The 20,325-nt window shown below is 44.7% G+C and overlaps 1 long non-coding RNA gene across 4 annotated transcripts in view; it reads left to right on the forward strand.

The window, feature by feature from the left end:
* The first annotated feature begins 289 nt into the window (after positions 1 to 289).
* LOC137622943 (uncharacterized) overlaps positions 290 to 20,325 on the forward strand; it is a 101,997-nt gene continuing 81,961 nt past the window's right edge. Inside the window, exon 1 of one of the 4 annotated variants that reach the window (XR_011040529.1) lies at positions 290 to 363. This is a non-coding gene — a long non-coding RNA (uncharacterized lncRNA). Of the gene's footprint in view, positions 364 to 418; positions 571 to 20,325 lie in introns of those variants that run through there. The other 3 variants (XR_011040530.1, XR_011040527.1, XR_011040531.1) reach the window with 3 other exon arrangements.

Raw genomic sequence — 20,325 nt, forward strand, 5'->3', positions numbered from 1 at the left:
TATATGTACATATTTGCAAACTTGCAATTTAGTTATCTAAAATCTAAGAATACAATATACTGACGTATTACAGTAATGTAAATTATGAACAAATATGTCGCAAAATTTACAATCGAATTCCATCCTATATTCCCGTAAGCATTACCACTCTGAATGTTTGGCCGCTCGCTCAATAGATGGAGTCATTCATTTCGGATGGGAGTATCTGGCATCTTTTCAAAGCACACTCATTTTGGGTGCTATTAGGCTCAGCCTTCCTTTCTTCCTTCAGTATATAGTCTTTGGTGAAAGGCAGTAAAGGATGTCTTTGGTGACAGTCACAGGGGAAACGTTGTTATGGGCTTATTGCGGCTCCATCTGTAGGTCAGTTTGGTAACTCCCTGGTCGTTGGTTACAACCAAAGACTATATAGTATATAGTCTTTGGTTACAACGTTTGTTACTTGATTCTCCTTGTTTCTGCGCATGACAGTACGACACCATACAGGTGACATATTTACTCCTGGAATATTGAAACAGAGAGTATGGGCAGCAATTCATTAAATATTAATTTAGATAACTACACCAGTAGGTAGGCCTAACTTGTGATGTACTCTAATAATTTTGTCAGTTAATGCTATGAAAGTTTTATTTTATAAGTATAATAGATACACAGTGATTATCACGGTAATCCTAGTGTAGTAATTTTCTTGAAAGCTCATTGCGTTATCCCTCAAAGGGTAGTGTCCCAAGTGCGATTCTGGTAAGGATTTATTTGGGATTTACTTCATCATAATGTAAGGATTTATGTCTGATTTACTTTTAGTTTGTGACGGGAAAGGGGGTCTAGGGAACTTGCCACCTAATGATGTCTGTGACCTGGGTACTACTAGGTTAGGTTAGGTTAGGTGGGTTTGTTGGGTTCTGTGGCCTTTTACCTATCTTGAAAGTGTTAAATGATCACGTTTTGTCTTTTTCGCACCCTAAGTCCCAGGTTCCCACTTGTGTCCGTCGGGAAGTGTGGGGGGTCCATTACAGTAAAACGGCTTATTTACAGTGGAAATAAAGGTCAAATTCAATGAAAGCGCACTATCTACTGTAGGAAAAGCTTTTTTTTTTCACGTTAGAAATGACTCGTGTTCACTGCTCAATTAAGTAACGCATTATTTGTAATATGATGCAGACTGCTATGAACGACTCTACTCCATCAAAATTTGGATGGAAAATCACACTTTCTAGGCATATAAAAGCATGGCAAATAAAACATCCAGTACCTTGACTGTTTCATGACTATTTAGCTTGGACAGCTGCTCCTATTTTACCCATTTTATCTATTCTCCCACTCTAAAACCCTGATTTTTCACTGTGGAACCCCATTATTGTAGTAATTAAGGGTGGTCTTTATCTAAATCTGATCATTTAAAGGAGAAAATAAGGTCAAATTTATTGAAAACGTACATTTCCATGATGGACATCAGTTTGATTGAAACTAATTTTACCATTGCTGAACCAGCAGGTTGTAGTTTGGAAAGGGAAATGGGTGGAAAGGATTGACGGTTCAATTATAGAATGGTGGAATATTAGGACATTACTACTTGCATAACTGAGTAGTTATTTGCAAATACACTATTTTGAATACCATATACAAACGCAGAAACCTCTGTTAACGAAGTTACAGATTTTAAATAGCCGGTTTGCTTCTTTTCTCATAGCACATCATACGAACTTACTTCCTCCTGGTTGATCGGAAAAACACTGGTAGGTTGTGCTTCTGTCATAAGTTACTACAGTACTTTGAACAGAAAAAGTGCCCAATATAATCATAGCTATTATTTTGTTGATCTTGTTAATAAAAGGGAAGGGTAGAAACGTGTTTGATATATTTAGTCGCATCATTGGAAATGGAAGCCAAGTCCACGTTCAGACAGAGGCTAGCTCGAGTGCAAAGCTACAACTCGCCCGTATAAGTGTGTATCATCCCTTTTTTAAGTTTGTATAAGTGATAATTAATGCCAAATAACTTTGACTCCCTAAAAAATGGGATGGAAAACTCCTTTTTCTATGCATCTGGAAGACATTGCAAACAAAAGCTCCAGTGTTTTGACTTCATTATTGTTAATCGGTTTTGATTATGGTAACTTTTTTCATTACGTTGACTGGCGGAAACAAATTTCATGAATGTTAATTAAAATAACACAATTAGACAAGTTCACTGTATTTTAAGGTGTTTCGAACATAATTGATAACGATACATAGTGCAACGCTATAGCTTTTGTTATGGTTGTCGACTTACAGTAACTCAAAAACTATGGATTTCCACCAGGAATCATTATAAAAAATGTTCCAGACACCACATAATACTTTAAAAATCAGTCTTATTTTCTACAAACCGTTTATTTCACCATTCTATAATTTTACTTGGTTGAATCTGTGTATTTCTATCTTAAATATTTAATGTTATTTAGTATTGGAGTACACTAATTTTCTTATGTAGCATAACGTTTGTTGCAAACAAACAATTTTGCCTTAAAGTGACACCCCACTACCTTCCCTAACTTTTCATACAATGATGCTAAACTTTTGGTGGGGGGACCACACAAGTAAAATAGGGAAAGCGTCTAACCTAGTAACACCCACTTAACCTAATCTAGGGAGCTAGGCCCTCCTCACTGAGTCCTCTTGCAACTCCCTGTGGCCCCCCTCCTATCCGAAACCTCACTTACAATGCCGTAAAACTTCCTAATAGAGAAATTATAATTGCTTTGCTTATTTTGGTTAGCAACTTCACTTACCTTAATAGAATTCATTAGTTGCAGATGATTATTGAAAGTGTAGTCTGTCACTTCCAAACAAATCTCCTCCAATCTACATTAGGAGATATTCGCAGCTCCTTTAATAACAAAATGATGGCTCCAACACTAGTGCAACGATGCCACTGATGCCTGTCTTCCTAGTCCAGTAAATCTACCATTTGACCTAGGACAAATTGCCAGAAAAATGAAATTACTTGCAATGACTTTTAATTATCATGCTAAAAGAAATATCAAAAATGTAGAAATATATATTTGGTGGAACATGGTGAAATATGCAATTCAAGGTAGCCATTGTCGAAATATCTGTTTTTGATTATATTGCCAAAAGTAATAGAGCTAGAATTATGAAAATGGTGTCTATACCCATGTTTTCATGGTCGAAGAATCATTTGAGACTAATTTCAGGGAGCTGTCATGATTACATCATAATGAATTCAATATGGCTGCCATGGTTGGTACGCAAAAACTGAAAATCGCAATAACTTCGACAGTATCCTACCGAAGACAACAATCTTGGTGTCTATTTATAGGTTTTCATGGTAAATGAGTCTATTTATCTATAATGCAGGTGTCAGTTTGTTGAAATTGAAACCAAGGCATGCCAGTTAATTCTCCTTAAATGTAGGTTCACATGCCCAAGATATCACGATCATCATCTGAAGTCTCGTCAGTGTTCTCGAAGTTCATGTTCTCACAGATCCCCCTGCATTCACTGCAGGCTGGTGTACAGTCAAGACCCAGTCGTCTGCACCCACAACGTTTTCCGCACCCTGTCTTGCATTTGCATCTTACCACTTCCAATAGTGATTTTGGAGCAACGTCCAAATCAGTCATAAGGGGGAACATTTTTCCTTCGATGATCTTCCACCCCCAATTTTCAGCATTCAGGCTGTTACCCTTCCACGCCTGAACTTGGTGGAAAACACGGAAACTGTGGTACTTTACTGCCCCTGAAGTTGGTGGCAATGATTTGGGGTGAATAACTTTTTTGCTAGTGGCAACTAATTCTTGAAACCTGTGGTGTCTCAGTGAATCCAGATTGCCATCTGGTTTTGCCTTGTACACACAAAGCATAGCTTTCTCCCCTGCCTGAATTATTTCATCCTCGCTGGAATCATAGTTGCCAAACACCTTAGCAAGGTCACAAAAGTATTCACTGTCCTGTGCCAACTTCAGTGCCACACCCTTTCCATAACCAAAGACACGTGAAGTTGTATCACAGCCAAGGAACGCATGGACAAAAAGAATGCTATTGCAAAGATCATCTCCAAGTTTCTGACATACATGTCCAATGTTCAGAAGTTGCTCCTTTTTTCCCTTTTTAGGCTCCGGCCTCCAGAACATATTATACTTCACATTCTTAGTATGATAACATAGAAGGACAAGAAGATCTGTATCATCTCCAACGAGAATAACATTACACTGCGACACAACCTTTATTGCGGTCTGGACAATAAGTAGATCAGCATCATCTTTTGCGTGGTGAACTTCACAACCAGCAGCTTCAAGGGAATCACCAAGCAAATTAATGAAACGTTGCTTGTTTTCATCATTTGATAGGAATTCCTCTTTTTTGATCTTGAGCGACATCTGAGTTTGAAAATTGACTGCTCTTCCTTGGCGCGTTCCTAGGCGTCTTTGATGGGTACTATCTTTCGTTGATGGCCCACTGGTGTAACCATCAAAAACGATGACTGCCTTTCCATAACGTTTCTTCACATATGACGTGTACCTTTGAAGGATCGACTTATAGGTGTCTCCAATTTGCCATGGAATCCTGTGAAGTAGGGCACCACCATCGAGTACATATTGGCAATTGGAAGGTTTGTCCGGACGATCATCCTGTGGGATCAAATCCCAAATAGCTTTTGCAAGGGCTGGTTTGTTGGCTTTAAGCTGAACGTGCCTGGTCTCAAACAGAGCTGGTGGATAAGAGCATAGTTCATACTGAAAGGCATCCAGCAGATCTGTAGCCTGTGTTCCGGCGATCACCAGTCTCTGAAACAGTAGCTGGGGATCGATGTTCACTTTCTCCCCATCAATTTTGATAGTTGACTTTGATTCTGGTGTTATAACCTGATTTCGTTTCCGAAATACATATTGATTAACAATATTTCCTGTCATATCCTCAAGAATTTTCTGTCCAACTTCCTTGGCTAACTCTACATTAACGTCCTCTCTAGTAGCTACCCCTGTCACAATATTTTGCAATGACATACTTTCTTCAAATGGATTCCTTTCTGCCAGTATTGAAACGAGTTTGTTGGTATCGGCTATGTCCTTTGCCTGACGTGCCTTTGACAGATCTTTATGCTGCTCACTTGTTGCATACTTAACTGAAGTCAGTTGCTGCATGGCATCATTGACCTCTGCGCAAATAGGTCTGGACAGACACCATACCAGTCGCTGTGTTTCTGTCATACCCCGTCCTCTCGTCAAACCACCCGTTGTTTTAAGGCTTCTCATGAGAACTTGTTCTATAACCAAATCTGGGGACAGTCCTGCCCAATAACGATCCGACCTTCGCACGACGTGCAAACCGTCCATGAAGTTGGAGTAGATATCTGGATTGGAATCCTCCAGCTTCCACATTTTCTGCAGATATAGGTACACCGACTTTGTGTACAAGTTATGTCCAGAGGCAGCAAAATAAGGCAACATATTTTGCAAGGTTGCAAGATGCAACTTCCAGTCACCTGTTCGTTCGGACCTCAGGAAGTTCCGAACAATGTCAATCAATTTCATATACATAACCCACAGTTTCCCTGTTTTATGTTCTACTGCATTTAGTGCATTTAGTAATCTTTCCTTGACAGAATGGAATGCTGGTGATGAACTTATCTCAGATGGTACCATTTGTCCTTCTAGAAGTTCATCAACTAAAATTCCCTGCCTCATGCACGACACCCGCCTCTAAACCGTTTAACCATCATGTTTATTCAGAAGGTCGGGTTAAAAAACAAAGCAAAGTTTGGTATATTAGAATGAAAGCTTGGTTTTTTAACCCGACCTTCTGAATAAACATGATGGTTAAACAGTTTAGGCATTTCTTCTATATGACAGAGGCGGGTGTCGTGCATTAGGCAGGGTTACATTTACTCTCATCCGGAACACCTAGTACCACTCTCCAGTTTGGACTTATAACATCTGTCCTGGTTTTTAATCATCATTTTGTGGAGAGTCCTCATAACTACTACATGTGAAAGCTCAATAATCATTCACATAGACACCAAGTTTGCTGTCTTTGGTGGGATTCTGTAAAAGTTACTGCGATTTTCAGTTTTTTCGTGCTTACCACGGCAACCATATTGAATTCATTATGATGTAATCATCACAAATCCCTAAGATTGGTCTCATATGATTCCTTGACCATGAAAACATGGGTATGGATATCATTTTCATAAGTCTAGCTCTATTACTTTTGTCAGTATAGGCAAAAACAGAAATTTTAGTAATGGCTACCTTAATTTGCATATTTTACCATGTTCCACCAAATATATTTTTCTACATTTTTGATATATCATGTGGCAGGTCTAACTTAAACATATGAAAGTGGTTTCGTTTTTCTGGCAATTTGTCCTGGGTCACCCCCTATTTTGGGCTAGATTTACTGGACTATCCCAAAAACATAAGACTAGGACACTTCACACCTAGAGGAAGTACCAAATGATTACAAACAAATCAATAAACTCCCTCAGAAATTCCACTTTGATACCCATGAAACTGTTTGATAACATCAAAATAAGTACTGTATACAGTGCTTGAAAATACCGCATGTCTGCTTTACAAAAGACATTACAGTCAATAGTTTCTTGGAAGCAAGACTAAATTTTAAAATTGTAGATATAGTAATTGGATAATCTTGAAACAAAAGAAGCCAACGAAGTTTTAGATTTTTTACCATACTCATAATTCAGTACAAAAAGAATTTAAAAGAGAAAGATGATCAGTCATTTTACCCACAATGCATCAGAGAAAAGGATGTTCAGGCATTTTTACCTGCAATGCATAAACTAAAACTCACAACGGGAGTAATGCTTGCATAAGCACTCTTAAGATGTCCTAGGGACTCTGAAAAAATCTGTAGGGATAACAACATTAATTTGTAAATGCCTACGTACAGTAATCGTTCATTTCATATAGATAAGGGTACGTTTTTCATAATCCTCTTTAGAAGATGTGATAATGAGGTAAAAGAAAATATCAGTTGCAGGCTTAAACTATAATAATACTTGGTAAAGTATTGTGTAGACACAATGCTGAGCCTAATTTTAAGTGCCCCAAACTGTGGAAACTTTTGCCTGTCAAAGAAAGAAAGGCACTTTTTGGGGTGTCATCTTAAAACTTGTGTCCTGAAGATCAAGAAATATCACTGGTATTCTTACTCAGCTGGTGATTATAAAGGAGCATTCTTGAAAAAAAGAAAAAACACTTTTGAGCCTTGGGAAATTTTTCTTTGTTAATCATTTTCTTTGACAACTGAGACCACTGGACTGTAGTTTACAATCTTGGTTTTTCTTTTAATTTTTTGGTGACTAAGCGATCTTCTATTTCGAGGTAGTGGACGATTGGTTTAAGAACCAACATCCAATCAAAGGGCCTGGCATTGAGGTTGACGATACATTTATCACCTAATTTAGATAATGAGAAGGGTGTATTTTAGAGCAGGTTTGGTTTTGTTGTTCCATTTGTCGATAGACCTTTTATCAACCACGTGACCAACGTGATTCTCTTCACTCGTGAGCTCTTTCCTGAGGACAATCACCTTTATGATAACCACCTAAGTCATGATTGTCCTCTCATTGTGCTTTTCTGCACATGAAATCACCTTGTCATGCATCACCTGGTACGTGTTCACCATGTCACAATCGTCCTTACGAGTATGATCACCATAGTGTGCCCTACAGTGGCATGATTAGCTGAAAGGACAAGATCTTCAGCAAACACTAGGTCCTCGGCTAGTACACGATTGTCTCCATTCTCATGATTGTGTCCATGGTCATGATTGCCAACACATGTACAATTGCTGGCATATGGATTGGTTAGTAAATCTTCGATGTCATGATCCCCAAAGGTGAAAGTTCATCTCGCTCTGTTCTCGATAGGCTAGACAGACTAATTGTAGATCTCTCGAGGATTACTCTTTTAGTGATTGGTTTCCAGTAGATAAGTCTTCATGTGGGAAGACCCACCATGATAGTTCTGCACAACAGTGGGGTTAGAGAGCTTTGGACCTGTCTTTTATAAATTATTTCTCTGTAACCAAGTCTCGTCTGATCACCAAAAGTCACAGCATTATCACATTTTTAAAGATTGTCCAATGAGCCTAGACTAGTCTCAGCCACATGACATGTCATCGGTACTAGACTGGTCTGCCTTATAGTGATCCTTCTAGGCATAGAGAGTACAATTCATTGTGGGACCCTCCTAAACATCGGCGTGGTGACACCCAGAATGACCTCTTAAAACTCTCTTGAGCAGTGTTTTTTCCTCTTGCAGAAGAACTTTCCATCATAGCCCTTTTTAATCCAATGAGAAATTCTGAGAGCAGTTGCTCTGATCGTTCAGTGTCTTGCTTTCCTTCATGCCCTTTGGAAGCCAGGACTTAGTCCCCCGTGACCTCAGAGGGGAGTCCAGGACATAGTCCCCCGTGACCTCAGAGGGGAGTCCAGGACATAGTCCCTCGTGACCTCAGAGGGAGTCCAGGATATAGTCACCCCATGACCTCGGAGAGAAGCCAGGACACAGTTCCCCCTTGACCTCAGAGGGAAGCCAGGACAGTCCCCCCTTGACCTCAGAGGGAAGCCAGGACACAGTCCCCCCTTGACCTCAGAGGGAAGCCAGGACACAGTCCCCCCTTGACCTCAGAGGGAAGCCAGGACACAGTCCCCCCTTGACCTCAGAGGGAAGCCAGGACACAGTCCCCCCTTGTCCTCAGAGGGAAGCCAGGACACAGTCCCCCCTTGACCTCAGAGGGAAGCCAGGACACAGTCCCCCCCATGACCTCAGAGGGAAGCCAGGACACAGTCCCCCCCTTGACCTCAGAGGGAAGCCAGGACACAGTCCCCCCTTGACCTCAGAGGGAAGCCAGGACACAGTCCCCCCTTGACCTCAGAGGGAAACCAGGACACAGTCCCCCCCCCTTGACCTCAGAGGGAAGCCAGGACACAGTCCCCCCCTTGACCTCAGAGGGAAGCCAGGACACAGTCCCCCCCTTGACCTCAGAGGGAAGCCAGGACACAGTCCCCCCCTTGACCTCAGAGGGAAGCCAGGACACAGTCCCCCCCTTGACCTCAGAAGGAAGTCAGGACACAATCCCCCCTTGACCTCAGAAGGAAGCCAGGACACAGTCCCCCTTTGACCTCAGGGGGAAGTCAGGACACAGTCTCCCTTTGACCTCAAGGGGAAGTCAGGACACAGTCCCCCTTTGACCTCAAGGGGAAGTCAGGACACAGTCCCCCTTTGACCTCAAGGGGAAGTCAGGACACAGTCCCCCTTTGACCTCAGAGGGAAGTCAGGACACAGTCCCCACCTTGACCTCAGAGGGAAGTCAGGACACAGTCCCCCTTGACCTCAGAGGGAAGTTACGACACATTCCCCCCTTGACCTCAAAGGGTAAGAAGCACAAAGCAACAAGGCTTTATAATTAAGCAGTAATCCCCAATTCTGTCTCCCTCGGCAGAGTACCAACTTGGCTCTATCCTCGATTCAGAAAAAGGATACCGGAAAGGGAAGGAGGAATCCACTCTGGTTCCTGTCAAGTCCTCTCTCCGTGGGAGAGGAGAGGATTCTTGGGCAAGGGAAGGTTCTCTTCCTCCCAACGCAGGTCAGCTTCCTGGTGGAAACTGAGAATCCTGAGCCTTCCTTAAGGTTTTAGCCCTCATCATGGAGTTGAATGACTTTGGAGATGTCCCCATAGAAGTTGTAAAGCGAAAGATGGTGGAGATTGAACGACGTTTTGGCGATGTGACATGCTACTGACATACTGGTAGCAGGGAACTGTCCCTACTGGTAGCAGGGAACTGTCCCTCCATGGACTTAGTACTCACACCAACCAGGTGGGGGGTAAGTTTTCGTCTATCTTCCTAGTCCATTTCGGTGGCCACTCTCGGCTGTCCTCGTGTCAAATGATGTCTTATTTTGCTAGCTCTTTGGTTGGTTCCAAGGGAGCTAAAGACTAGAATGGTGGTCCTAAAGAAATTGTACAGTAGATATTTCTTCGGAGGAAGCATCTTGTAATATTTTTATTTTGATTGTTTATTACTTTGTCTTGTAGCTTTATTTCCTTCACTCACTGAACTATTTTTTCCCTGTTGAAGCCCTCAGGTTTATAGCATCCTGCATTTCCAGCTAGGTTTGTAGCTTAGCTAGTAATAATAATAATAAGATTAGGAGTTTTGAGCAGACATGCCTCACAAACTGTTGAGGTGAGCTATGGCCCTGAAGACTGTTTTCCTACTTACTTTAGCATTGACTGAATTTGTTAAGGAACTGCATGGGCTTTCTTTCAACATAACCCATTCAAGGGGGTAGAGACAGGTGTCTCTCTCCTTCGTTCTAGATTTTATCACAAACTCGGAACCCTTCCGTACCCGATTCCAGGTTTCTATTGTTCAAAGTTATAAGTCTTAGGGATGTAACTGATGCCTCCTGACCAGCTTTTACGTGTTCTGTGAGAGCTCTGAAATGCTATCTGGAACTCTCAAGGGCTGTAAGACCTTGGCGGTAGCATCTTTTTGATTACAGGAAGAACCAAGGTCATCTCTGGGAATATGGTCCTGTTGTGACTGAGGGAAGTGATCTCTAGAACGCTTTCTTCATCTTCTGCAGAAGACACTCTAGTTAGGGCTCACATTGTGAGAGGTCATCAGCATTTCAATGGCATTCAGAAAATTCTCTGATGCAGGTTCTCCAAGCAGGGATGTGGAAGCGTCGGGCGACCTTCACTGCCCACTACCTGCAGGATTTGATCTAAGGTCCCTTAACACTTTTACTCGAGGACCCTTTGTAGTTGCTGAGTAGGTAATTTAAGCTACCTTGGCTTCTCTCTCAGGACTAGTAACTACTAGTTGAGGGCTGAGGTTGCGTATAAGACAGGGATGAAAGTGAAGTATGACAGGCCATTTCTTCTCCTTCTCTCCCCTCTTATTTCAGTCAGGTAAGTTCAAACTTGTCTGCTAGTAGCTTTTCCATGTCCAAGCACTGGAGTCCTTTCCCCTCACTTCTTACAAGGGGGAGTGTGATGTAGCCAGACAACCTCACAATTATAAATAGTCTTCAGGTTGCAACATCTTCAAACCCATTACTTGCCAGGTCTACTACACACAGTGTTCCGGGTTGAGTACAACCCTTTTTAAATATAAAACTTACCCGCTGGTTATATAAAAGAGCTGAAGTCCCTGACGCCAGGGCAGAAAATTCAAATCTCGCGCTATCGAAGATACGCCAGGTGTACCAACCGCACCCTAGCGGTAGAACAGGTGGAACTACACACCAACTTCAGTTCTTCTCTCTGCCATCATAGCTGACTGACATACAGAAGTTCGCTCTCGTGTTTTTACTCTCTTGGGAAGTTGTTTGGTGATGTACAACGTTCTTTTTTGAGTTTAAGCTATCGTTGATTAATTTTCCTTGGTTCTTATCTTGAAATCTTTTTGTTTGAGATTTTCTTTATTGTTTTTTCCCTTACTTTTTGCTTGTCGGTCTCTCACGTTAACTTTAAAATGGCCGACTCCTCCCCTGCTCAGCGTAGGTGTGTTAGTGAGGGTTGTCGTACACGACTTCCTAATGGATCTATTGATCCTCATTCTATTTGTGTAAAATGTAGGGGTAAATTTTGTTCATTAGATGATAGGTGTAATGAGTGTCTTTCCTTAACTAATGATGATTTTGGTACTTACGATCGTTATGTTAGGAGATTAGAGAGAGATAGACTTAGGCGTAGTTCTTCCCGATCTGTGGATAGAACCTTACCTAATTTACCTGTTCCTAATCCTGTTCCTTCCCCTGTGGTGGTAGATCAGGAACCTACTATGAAGGACATGTTTACTGCTATTTTGTCTCTTGGTGAGAAAGTTGAGTCCTTAGCAGCCGATAGAAATACTATCTTTTCAGAGTTAAAGGTATTGAAAAACCGTGATCCTATCGGAACTGTGGAAAGTGTTTCATAGGTGCGTCGACTCGAGTGTCTGATGTGGTACCGAAGAATCGTGACTCTCTCGGTGTTGTGACAAGTGTTGATAATGTGTTTAGTGTTGCGGAGGGTGCGTCGGCACGATCTTGTCGTTCACCTAGCCTTAGACCTCTTTCGAGCTCTCGAACCCATGGGAGAAGTAATGTCGAACGGCTTAAGGGAACGAGAAGCATCATCAATCGTGCAGACGTCCCCTCGAACGTTCCTGTTGCCGTGGCTCAGGTCGTTCACCCTCATCGTAGGAAAGGGGAGGTTCATACGTTATCCCCGTCTTCCGATGAAGGGTCGGGGAGTGAGATCTGGCGGCGAGCGTCGAGACCGCTTAAACGCTCCCATGTTGATTCACAGCGTCGGGAATCGCCTGTGCGGCCAGGATGTAGTTCGTGGGGTTCACCGGAACGTTTCCGTTCTCCCAGCGCTTGCACTCCGGCCAAACGTTCGGATCACCGTGTTCGTGCGGATATGATTCCTTCCGATTCGGACCTTGTAACTATTCATGCACCTCCTCTTCCATCGGATTGGCTTTCTTCCCCTGAAATGCGTGGTGACATTAGTGCGAATCTTCCTTCTAGGAGTTCTGTTGATCCGAAATGGACTGCGCTTTTGTCTATGAAGGAACAACTCTCGTCGTTGATGGATTCTTATCAACCAGGTGTTGGCGTTGTGTCTGGGCGTTCGATGTCAGACCAGTTATCGCACAAACGTTCGATGGTATATGGCCTTGACGAGTTATCACTTAGGCGGTCTCCCATTCACAGTGTTCAACGCCAGGTTGATTTTGATGAGTCGCGTCAGAGAGTTTTGGTTGACCAGTTTGCGTTTTCTGGTCGCGGGGAAGAGCGTCGGCGTCGACAAGTGGACGAGACGCGGCAACAATTTGAAGTAGTGGATCGCCCGCGGCAACAACTTTTGGACGCGGCGCGTCAAAACATTGGTTTACAGCGGCGACATCCTGACTCCTTTGATCGCTCGCAGCAACAGTCCTCGGACTTTACGCGACCTCGCGGCGATCCTCAACAGTTACCTTCTGATTTCAAGCGTTCTTCTGTTCAACAACAGTTGAATTCTAAGCGGTCTAAGCAGTTGTTGGTTGAGGATGATCGTCTACATGTCCGTGTTTCGCATCAATCTACTTCTACTTCTCCCCACCAAATTGACTCAGATGTTGGCCTTGACAGGCAGTCCCATCCAGACGTTGTTCCTTCGGTTCAGGCTGCAGCTGTTGCTGCACTGCCAGAAGACGAACCAGAGGAAAAGTCGGATGAGGATAATCCTATTGAGGAAGTCTCTGAGAATGAGGAGGAGAAGCATTATCAGCATGCTGTGGACCTTCGCAAGTTTATGCTTATTTTGACTGGAATTTTCCCGGATTCTTTTACCCCTGTGGCCCCTCGTTCTCCGCCTTCTGAATTCATCTTAGGTAAAGCTACTAAGGTTCCAGTTTACACCAAGATGGTTCTTTCTCGATCTTCTAAGCGGGCCTTGAAGTTAATGGGTTCTTGGTTGGACTCCAAGAAAGCTTTTGGCAAGACGGCCTTTGCCTTTCCTCCCGCTAGGTTAGCCTCTAAATCTAGTGTGTGGTATGAGACTGGTGAAGTGTTGGGCTTGAGTTTTCCTTCTTCTGCACAAGGGGATTTTTCAAGTTTGGTAGATGCTTCTCGTCGTCTTGCCTTAAGGAAGACGAAGATTTGGTGGTCCATTCCAGAGTTCGACCATTTGCTTAAAGGTCTTTTCAGGGCCTTCGAAGTTTTTAATTTTTTGGACTGGGCTTTGGGGGCTTTGAGTAAGAGGGTCTCTGATATGACGGAAACGGACACTAGTGGTTTGGTTCATTTGATGTCCTGCTTGGACAAAGGTGTGAGAGATGGCTCCAACGAACTTGCTGCCTTGTTTACAGCTGGAATTCTCAAGAAAAGGGCCACGATGTGCTCCTTCCTCTCCGCAGGAGTGTCTCCCTATCAGAAGACAGGCCTTCTTTTCGCACCTTTGTCTAATTCTTTATTTCCTCAGGAATTAGTGGGCGAGGTGGCTACTGCTCTCACTCAGAAGGCCACACATGACTTAGTTACTCATTCGACTAGGAAAGTTTTGCCTCCGTCATTCTCCTCTCGAAAACCTAAGGAATCTTCTTCTGGGTTTCGTCCTCAGTCCTTTCGTGGGAAGCCCTCTGGGAGAGGCTCTTTTAAACCAGAAGGAAGGAAACCTAGAGGCAGAGGGGGCAAGTCCGGCCGAGGTAAAGTCTGACTGCCCTCTCCTTCAGACAGCAGTGGGGGCCAGGTTGACTCACTTTTGGGAGGCTTGGGAGAGGAATGGAGCGGACCCCTGGTCCGTCCAGGTGTTAAAGGAAGGCTACAAGATCCCCTTCCTGACCAATCCTCCTTTAGTCACAGATCCAGTGGATCTTTCGCCCAAATACAGAGAGGGTCCCAAGAAACAAGCCATGCTTCTACAGATGTCTCTTTTATTAGAGAAACGAGCAATAGAGGAAGTGCAAGATGTTACGTCTCCGGGGTTTTACAACCGCCTTTTTCTAGTACCCAAGAGTTCCGGGGGGTGGAGACCGGTTCTGGACGTAAGTGTGCTCAATGGTTACGTCCAAAACTCGCCGTTCACCATGGAGACTCAGAAAACAGTTCTGGCAGCTGTGAGGAAGGACGATTGGATGGTCTCTTTAGATCTTCAGGATGCCTATTTCCACCTTCCGATTCATCCCAGCTGCAGACGTTATCTGAGGTTCATGGACGGAAACAAGGTCTTCCAGTTCAGGGCTCTTTGTTTCGGACTTTGCACGGCTCCTCTATTGTTCACCAAGATCATGCTGAACGTGGCAAGCATGCTGCATTCGAGGGGAATCAGGGCCTCTCTGTATCTGGACGATTGGCTGATAAGAGCCTCCTCAGCCGATTGTTGTTTGAAGGACCTCAAGATGACTTTGGATCTCTCCAGAGAACTGGGTCTCCTGGTGAGCTCGAAAAAATCACAACTCATTCCATCCCAGGAGATTCTTTATTTGGGGATGGAGATTCACAGTCGGAGTTTTCGGGCTTTTCCGTCGTCGGTGAGAATCCAAGCAGCCCTCCTAAAAGTACAAACGTTCCTGAAGAGAGATCTTTGCTCCGTCAGAGATTGGATGAGCCTTCTGGGGACTCTCTCGTCGTTAGAGAAGTTCGTGACCCTGGGGAAGTTGTTCTTGCGTCCTCTTCAGTTTCATCTCAACCGCCATTGGAAGAAAGGGGACAGCCTCGACAGGGATTGCATTCCCATCTCGACTTCCATCAAGTCTCATCTTCAATGGTGGAACAACGAGCCCAGACTGAAAGAAGGCTTGTCTTTACTTCAGAGGAACCCAAACCTCGTGTTGTGTTGCGACGCCTCCAACTCGGGATGGGGAGCCACTCTAGAGAAGCAGGAACTTTCGGGGACTTGGACGGTGGAGCAAACCTCTCTCCACATCAATCAAAAAGAGCTTTTAGCTATTCATCTGGCTCTCATCGGCTTCGAAAAGCAGATCAGGGGCAAGGTAGTCCAAGTCAATTCGGACAGCACGACAGCTCTGGCCTATATTGCGAAACAAGGCGGGACCCACTCTTGGCCTCTGTTCGAGATTGCAAGACTGCTCCTCATCTGGGCGGAGGAAAGGAAGGTGACTCTTTTGACGCGGTTCATCCAGGGAGTCAACAATGTGAGCGCAGACAGACTCAGCAGGAAAGGTCAGGTTCTCTCCACAGAATGGATTCTGCACCCGGACATCTGCAAGAGTCTGTGGCGGTTATGGGGTCGACCTCTCGTGGATCTCTTTGCCACCGCGAAGACCAAACGACTAGAGTGTTACTGCTCTCCGGTTCCAGATCCCGAAGCTTTTCACATGGACGCTTTTCTGATGAACTGGTCACACATGGAGGTTTATGCCTTTCCTCCGTTCAAGATCCTTTACAAAGTGATTCAGAAGTTCGTTTCACACGAGGAGACCAGAATGACACTGATAGCTCCGTTCTGGCCGTCAAGGAGCTGGTTTCCAGAGGTACTGGAATGGATGGTGGATGTCCCGAGAAGCCTTCCCATGAGACCCGATCTTCTCAGACAACCTCACTTGGCCCGAAATAATCAAAACCTCCGAGCTCTACGTCTGACTGCCTTCAGACTATCGAAAAACTCGCTAGAGCTAGAGGATTTTCGAAGAAGGCAGCCAAGGCAATTGCAAGGGCAAGAAGGTCTTCAACCATCAAGGTGTATCAGTCCAAGTGGGAGTTGTTCAGGGAATGGTGTAGAACTAACGCGATTTCCTCTTCCAGTACATCGCTTTCCCAAATAGCAGATTTTTTCTTGGACCTTAAAACTAAGCATAACTTCTCGTCATCAACTATTAAAGGTTACAGGAGTATGTTGGCGACGGTTTTTCGACACAGGAACCTAGACCTTTCTGATAATAAGGATCTACGAGATTTACTTAGGTCTTTTGATACGACCAAGATGATTCAAACGGCTCCCATCGCCTGGAATTTGGATGTTGTCCTTAAATTTCTCATGAGTGACAGATTTGAGCCTTTACACTCGGCTTCATTTAAGGACTTAACCTTGAAAACCCTTTTTCTAGTTACCCTCGCCACTGCGAAAAGAGTTAGTGAAGTTCACGCTTTAAGCAAGAACATTGGTTTTCGGAATGGGAAAGCCATTTGTTCTTTGCAACTGGGGTTTCTGGCCAAGAACGAAAACCCTTCTCGACCATGGCCCAAATCCTTCGAGATTTCTAACCTTTCGGATTTGGCTGGCGATGAATTGGAAAGGGTTCTCTGTCCAGTTAGAGCTCTACGGTGTTATGTGGACAGAACTAAGAATCTGAGAGGTAACTCAGACGCTCTGTGGTGTGCAGTTCGGAAACCCTCGATGCCCATGTCCAAGAATGCCTTGTCTTTTTTCGTTAGATTGTTGATTCGAGAAGCTCATGCTCAGTGTGATGAGTCGGATCAGAGGCTCCTCAAAGTCAAGACACATGAAGTCAGAGCGGTAGCGACTTCAGTGGCCTTTAAACAGAACCGTTCTCTGCAAAGTCTGATGGATACAACATTTTGGAGAAGTAAGTCTGTTTTTGCATCCCATTATTTGAAGAATGTTCAGACTCGCTATGAGGACCTTTTTACGTTGGGTCCTTTTATAGCTGCTAATGCGATAGTAGGTGAATGATCTACCACTACGTTCCCTTTTTTCCTAATACCCCTTTTCTATCTCTTGGAACTCGTTTTTTATGGTTGTTTGTGGAGATTGGGCGTCAGTCTTCCGCAATCTTTGATTTGGCTAGGTGGTCAATTTGTTCCTTGAGTGCACCCGGAACAAGGGTATTGGTTGAGGTCCTGTCATGTTATAGGTGTTTGTACCGTTTGACAGCTCCTAGAGATTTTCAGCCCGAGTGGATTACTGGATCTCTTAAGGATAGCGGACGAAATGAGGCAGAGTATCATTGCTGTCAGCTTCCTTATCAGGTGAGAACTGCTTAAGTTTATTGTATGTAACCCTTAAGTGAATTTTCTGTATGTAGCTGTCTCTGACCCGCCACCAAGGGGTGTCAATCAGCTCTTTTATATAACCAGCGGGTAAGTTTTATATTTAAAAATGATATTTTCATAATAAAATAAATTTTTGAATATACTTACCCGCTGGTTATATAAATTTAACACCCTCCCTCCTCCCCTCTAGAGACTACCTATGGTATGGCTATGAGGCATGGAAGAACTGGAGTTGGTGTGTAGTTCCACCTGTTCTACCGCTAGGGTGCGGTTGGTACACCTGGCGTATCTTCGATAGCGCGAGATTTGAATTTTCTGCCCTGGCGTCAGGGACTTCAGCTCTTTTATATAACCAGCGGGTAAGTATATTCAAAAATTTATTTTATTATGAAAATATCATTTTTAATACCCAGTGCTGTGAATCCTGCTGGTTCTCCTGCAGAAATTCACGAGGTGTAAGGAACCCTTACTCTCTTGAGCATCTAAGATGCTTGAGTTCGTGTTCCTGGGTTAAACTTCCTGCCAGTCGGGAAAGGGGGCTTCCTCCCACCTAAGGATGAATCTCCTTCAGTAAAGAACGATGGTTTGTATTCGTGTAGGAACAAATCACAAATTTTAATAGTTTGTTTATACCTAACTATACAAACCTAAGTCCTTTACTCAACTTTTCTGCCACCACCAGCCCCCGACAAAGTCCCATGCTTCAATCTTAGCGAGTTGTCAGTAAGCCAGCCCCAGCTTCGTTGTTATCTATTCTCCTATAGTAGTATTACTAGTAAAGGACTCAGGTTTGTATAGTTAAGAAAAATGAAAATGGCTTTAAATTTTTGTGATATTTTTATCATGGTGGATTTGGACTGTTGTAATTCTTTTTGTGTATTCCCTGTCATGTTAGTGAATTAGCATTCTTCTTAATTTTAGGTAAGAAGGCAAATGGATGCCTTGCTGATTAAATAATCTTAATTAGGTTTAGTAGCCTTGTTTATATAGATTTAACCCTATTAGACCAGAAATCTCGTTTGTTCCGTAACTGAAATACAAACCACGCTATTTACTTGGGGTAATTACTTCGGCGTAGCTGAATGACGAGCCATTAGAATTTTAACGAGGGTTTACTAGCCAACCGCTAGTTAGCGGGGTGTAGGGAGGAGTAGCTTGCTACCCCCCCCTCCCCCCCTCACACACACTAGTGAGTGCTTCACTTTACTTTTGGCTCGGGCGGAGAACAGACCTGTCTGCTCTCTCCCTCGCTTTGACTGCCATTAATCTGTTATTGGTTTTTCTTCCTCACAGTGTGTTTGAAGTTGGCCTCTACTGATTATGCGTACGTGCCCTGGACTTCCTGGCCGCCCTTGTGGAACTTTTATGTCGGCGGTCGACACCGATCCCCTCACCTTGTGTCCTCATTGTAGGGGCCAACGGTGTGATAGCAGTAACGTATGTATTGAATGTAGGGAGTGGTCTACCTCCCAGTGGGAGAGGTTTGCCCGGTGCCGGAAGAAAAAGTCTCAATGGAATATTTCTCCTTCAGAGGCTTCTTTGAAGAGAGAAAATTCCAAGACTTCTTCTTCCGTAGCCCTTTCTTCCTCTGAAGCTCCCCCTCGAGCGGTCTCTTCCGAGAGGCCGGCGAGTGGTAGCGTAGACCGTATTGCTGTTGACTGATCCCGGGGTGCGGGAGAGGTAGTTGCCTCCCATAGCGAGGCAGCTGCCCCCCCCTCCCCCGGAGGAGGATTTAAATATTGATTTGCTTGTAAATAGCAATGATTTATTACAGCTTTGGGCTTCCTTGGGGCTGCAGGGTTTGCCCTCCAGGGAGGCCCTGTTTGACATGATCAAACTAGGTGCAGCTGTCAAACAATCGCCAACTACAGCAGGGATAGATCCTCCGTCTGTTGTTGACGTTGTGACGGAGGCTTCTCGTGGGTCTAGTCAAATCCCTGTTCCTGTTGCTGAGGTAGCTGAAGGCTTAGTTTCCCCCTCCGAACATCTTTCGAGGGAGGAACTAAGTCCTACGGTCTCTCCTGCCGGTGATTCTCCCCCTCGGGGGAGTTCACTTACTGAGACTCCTCTTCGGAGGCCCTACGATGGTCAGCTCGCGGACCCCACGGCCCCTCGTGGGCGTATAAGGCGGAAGGCTCGTCCTCCCCTTCGCCGTAGAGGTCTTCCTTCTCCTCTCAAGGGAGTTAGGAGGCGCCTCTTTGGCTCGTCGTTCTCACAGTCCTCTGCGGAGGAGACGACTCGCCGTTCGCCGATCCTGCCAGCTACCACCTTAGACCTCTCCAGGGATCGTTCGCGATCCCCTTCGGAGGAAGGTCGTCCTTCGGGACCCTGTTACCAGTCTCCCTGCTGACCTACAGTCATCCTTTGAGGATGCTGATGCGCTTTATGCGCCACCTGAACCTGCCATTGCGCAGGCACCGGTCCCTTCGGGGCATAAGGGACTTGAGCGCAAATCTGCACCTCATACCCTTAAGTGCTAGGTTAAACCTGCGCGCCCTCATGCTGCTGCTGCCGTTCCAGACTTAGCGCCACAGCGCTAACCTGCGTGGGTGTGCGCTCCCGTTCCTGTTACGCGCCAGGGTTCCCCTGCGCGCCCACATCCTACCGCGCTCCGGCGCCCACCAGCAGTTCCTGATCTAGCGTGCCAGCGCTCACCTGCTCACACGCGCCCACCTGCGCCCCAGCGTCCACCGGTTCCTGCCACGTCGCGCGCATTCCAAGAGGCACCTAGGTTAGCGCACAGGCGCTCACAGGTACTGTACCTCTAGACTCTCAGCGCCCTTCTAGAGTTAGGCGCGAAGCACGCCCATCGCGCACAGTTCCTGACACAGCGCACACGC

This window comes from Palaemon carinicauda, chromosome 30 (genome assembly GCF_036898095.1).
Source record: "Palaemon carinicauda isolate YSFRI2023 chromosome 30, ASM3689809v2, whole genome shotgun sequence".
Taxonomy (NCBI): domain Eukaryota; kingdom Metazoa; phylum Arthropoda; class Malacostraca; order Decapoda; family Palaemonidae; genus Palaemon; species Palaemon carinicauda.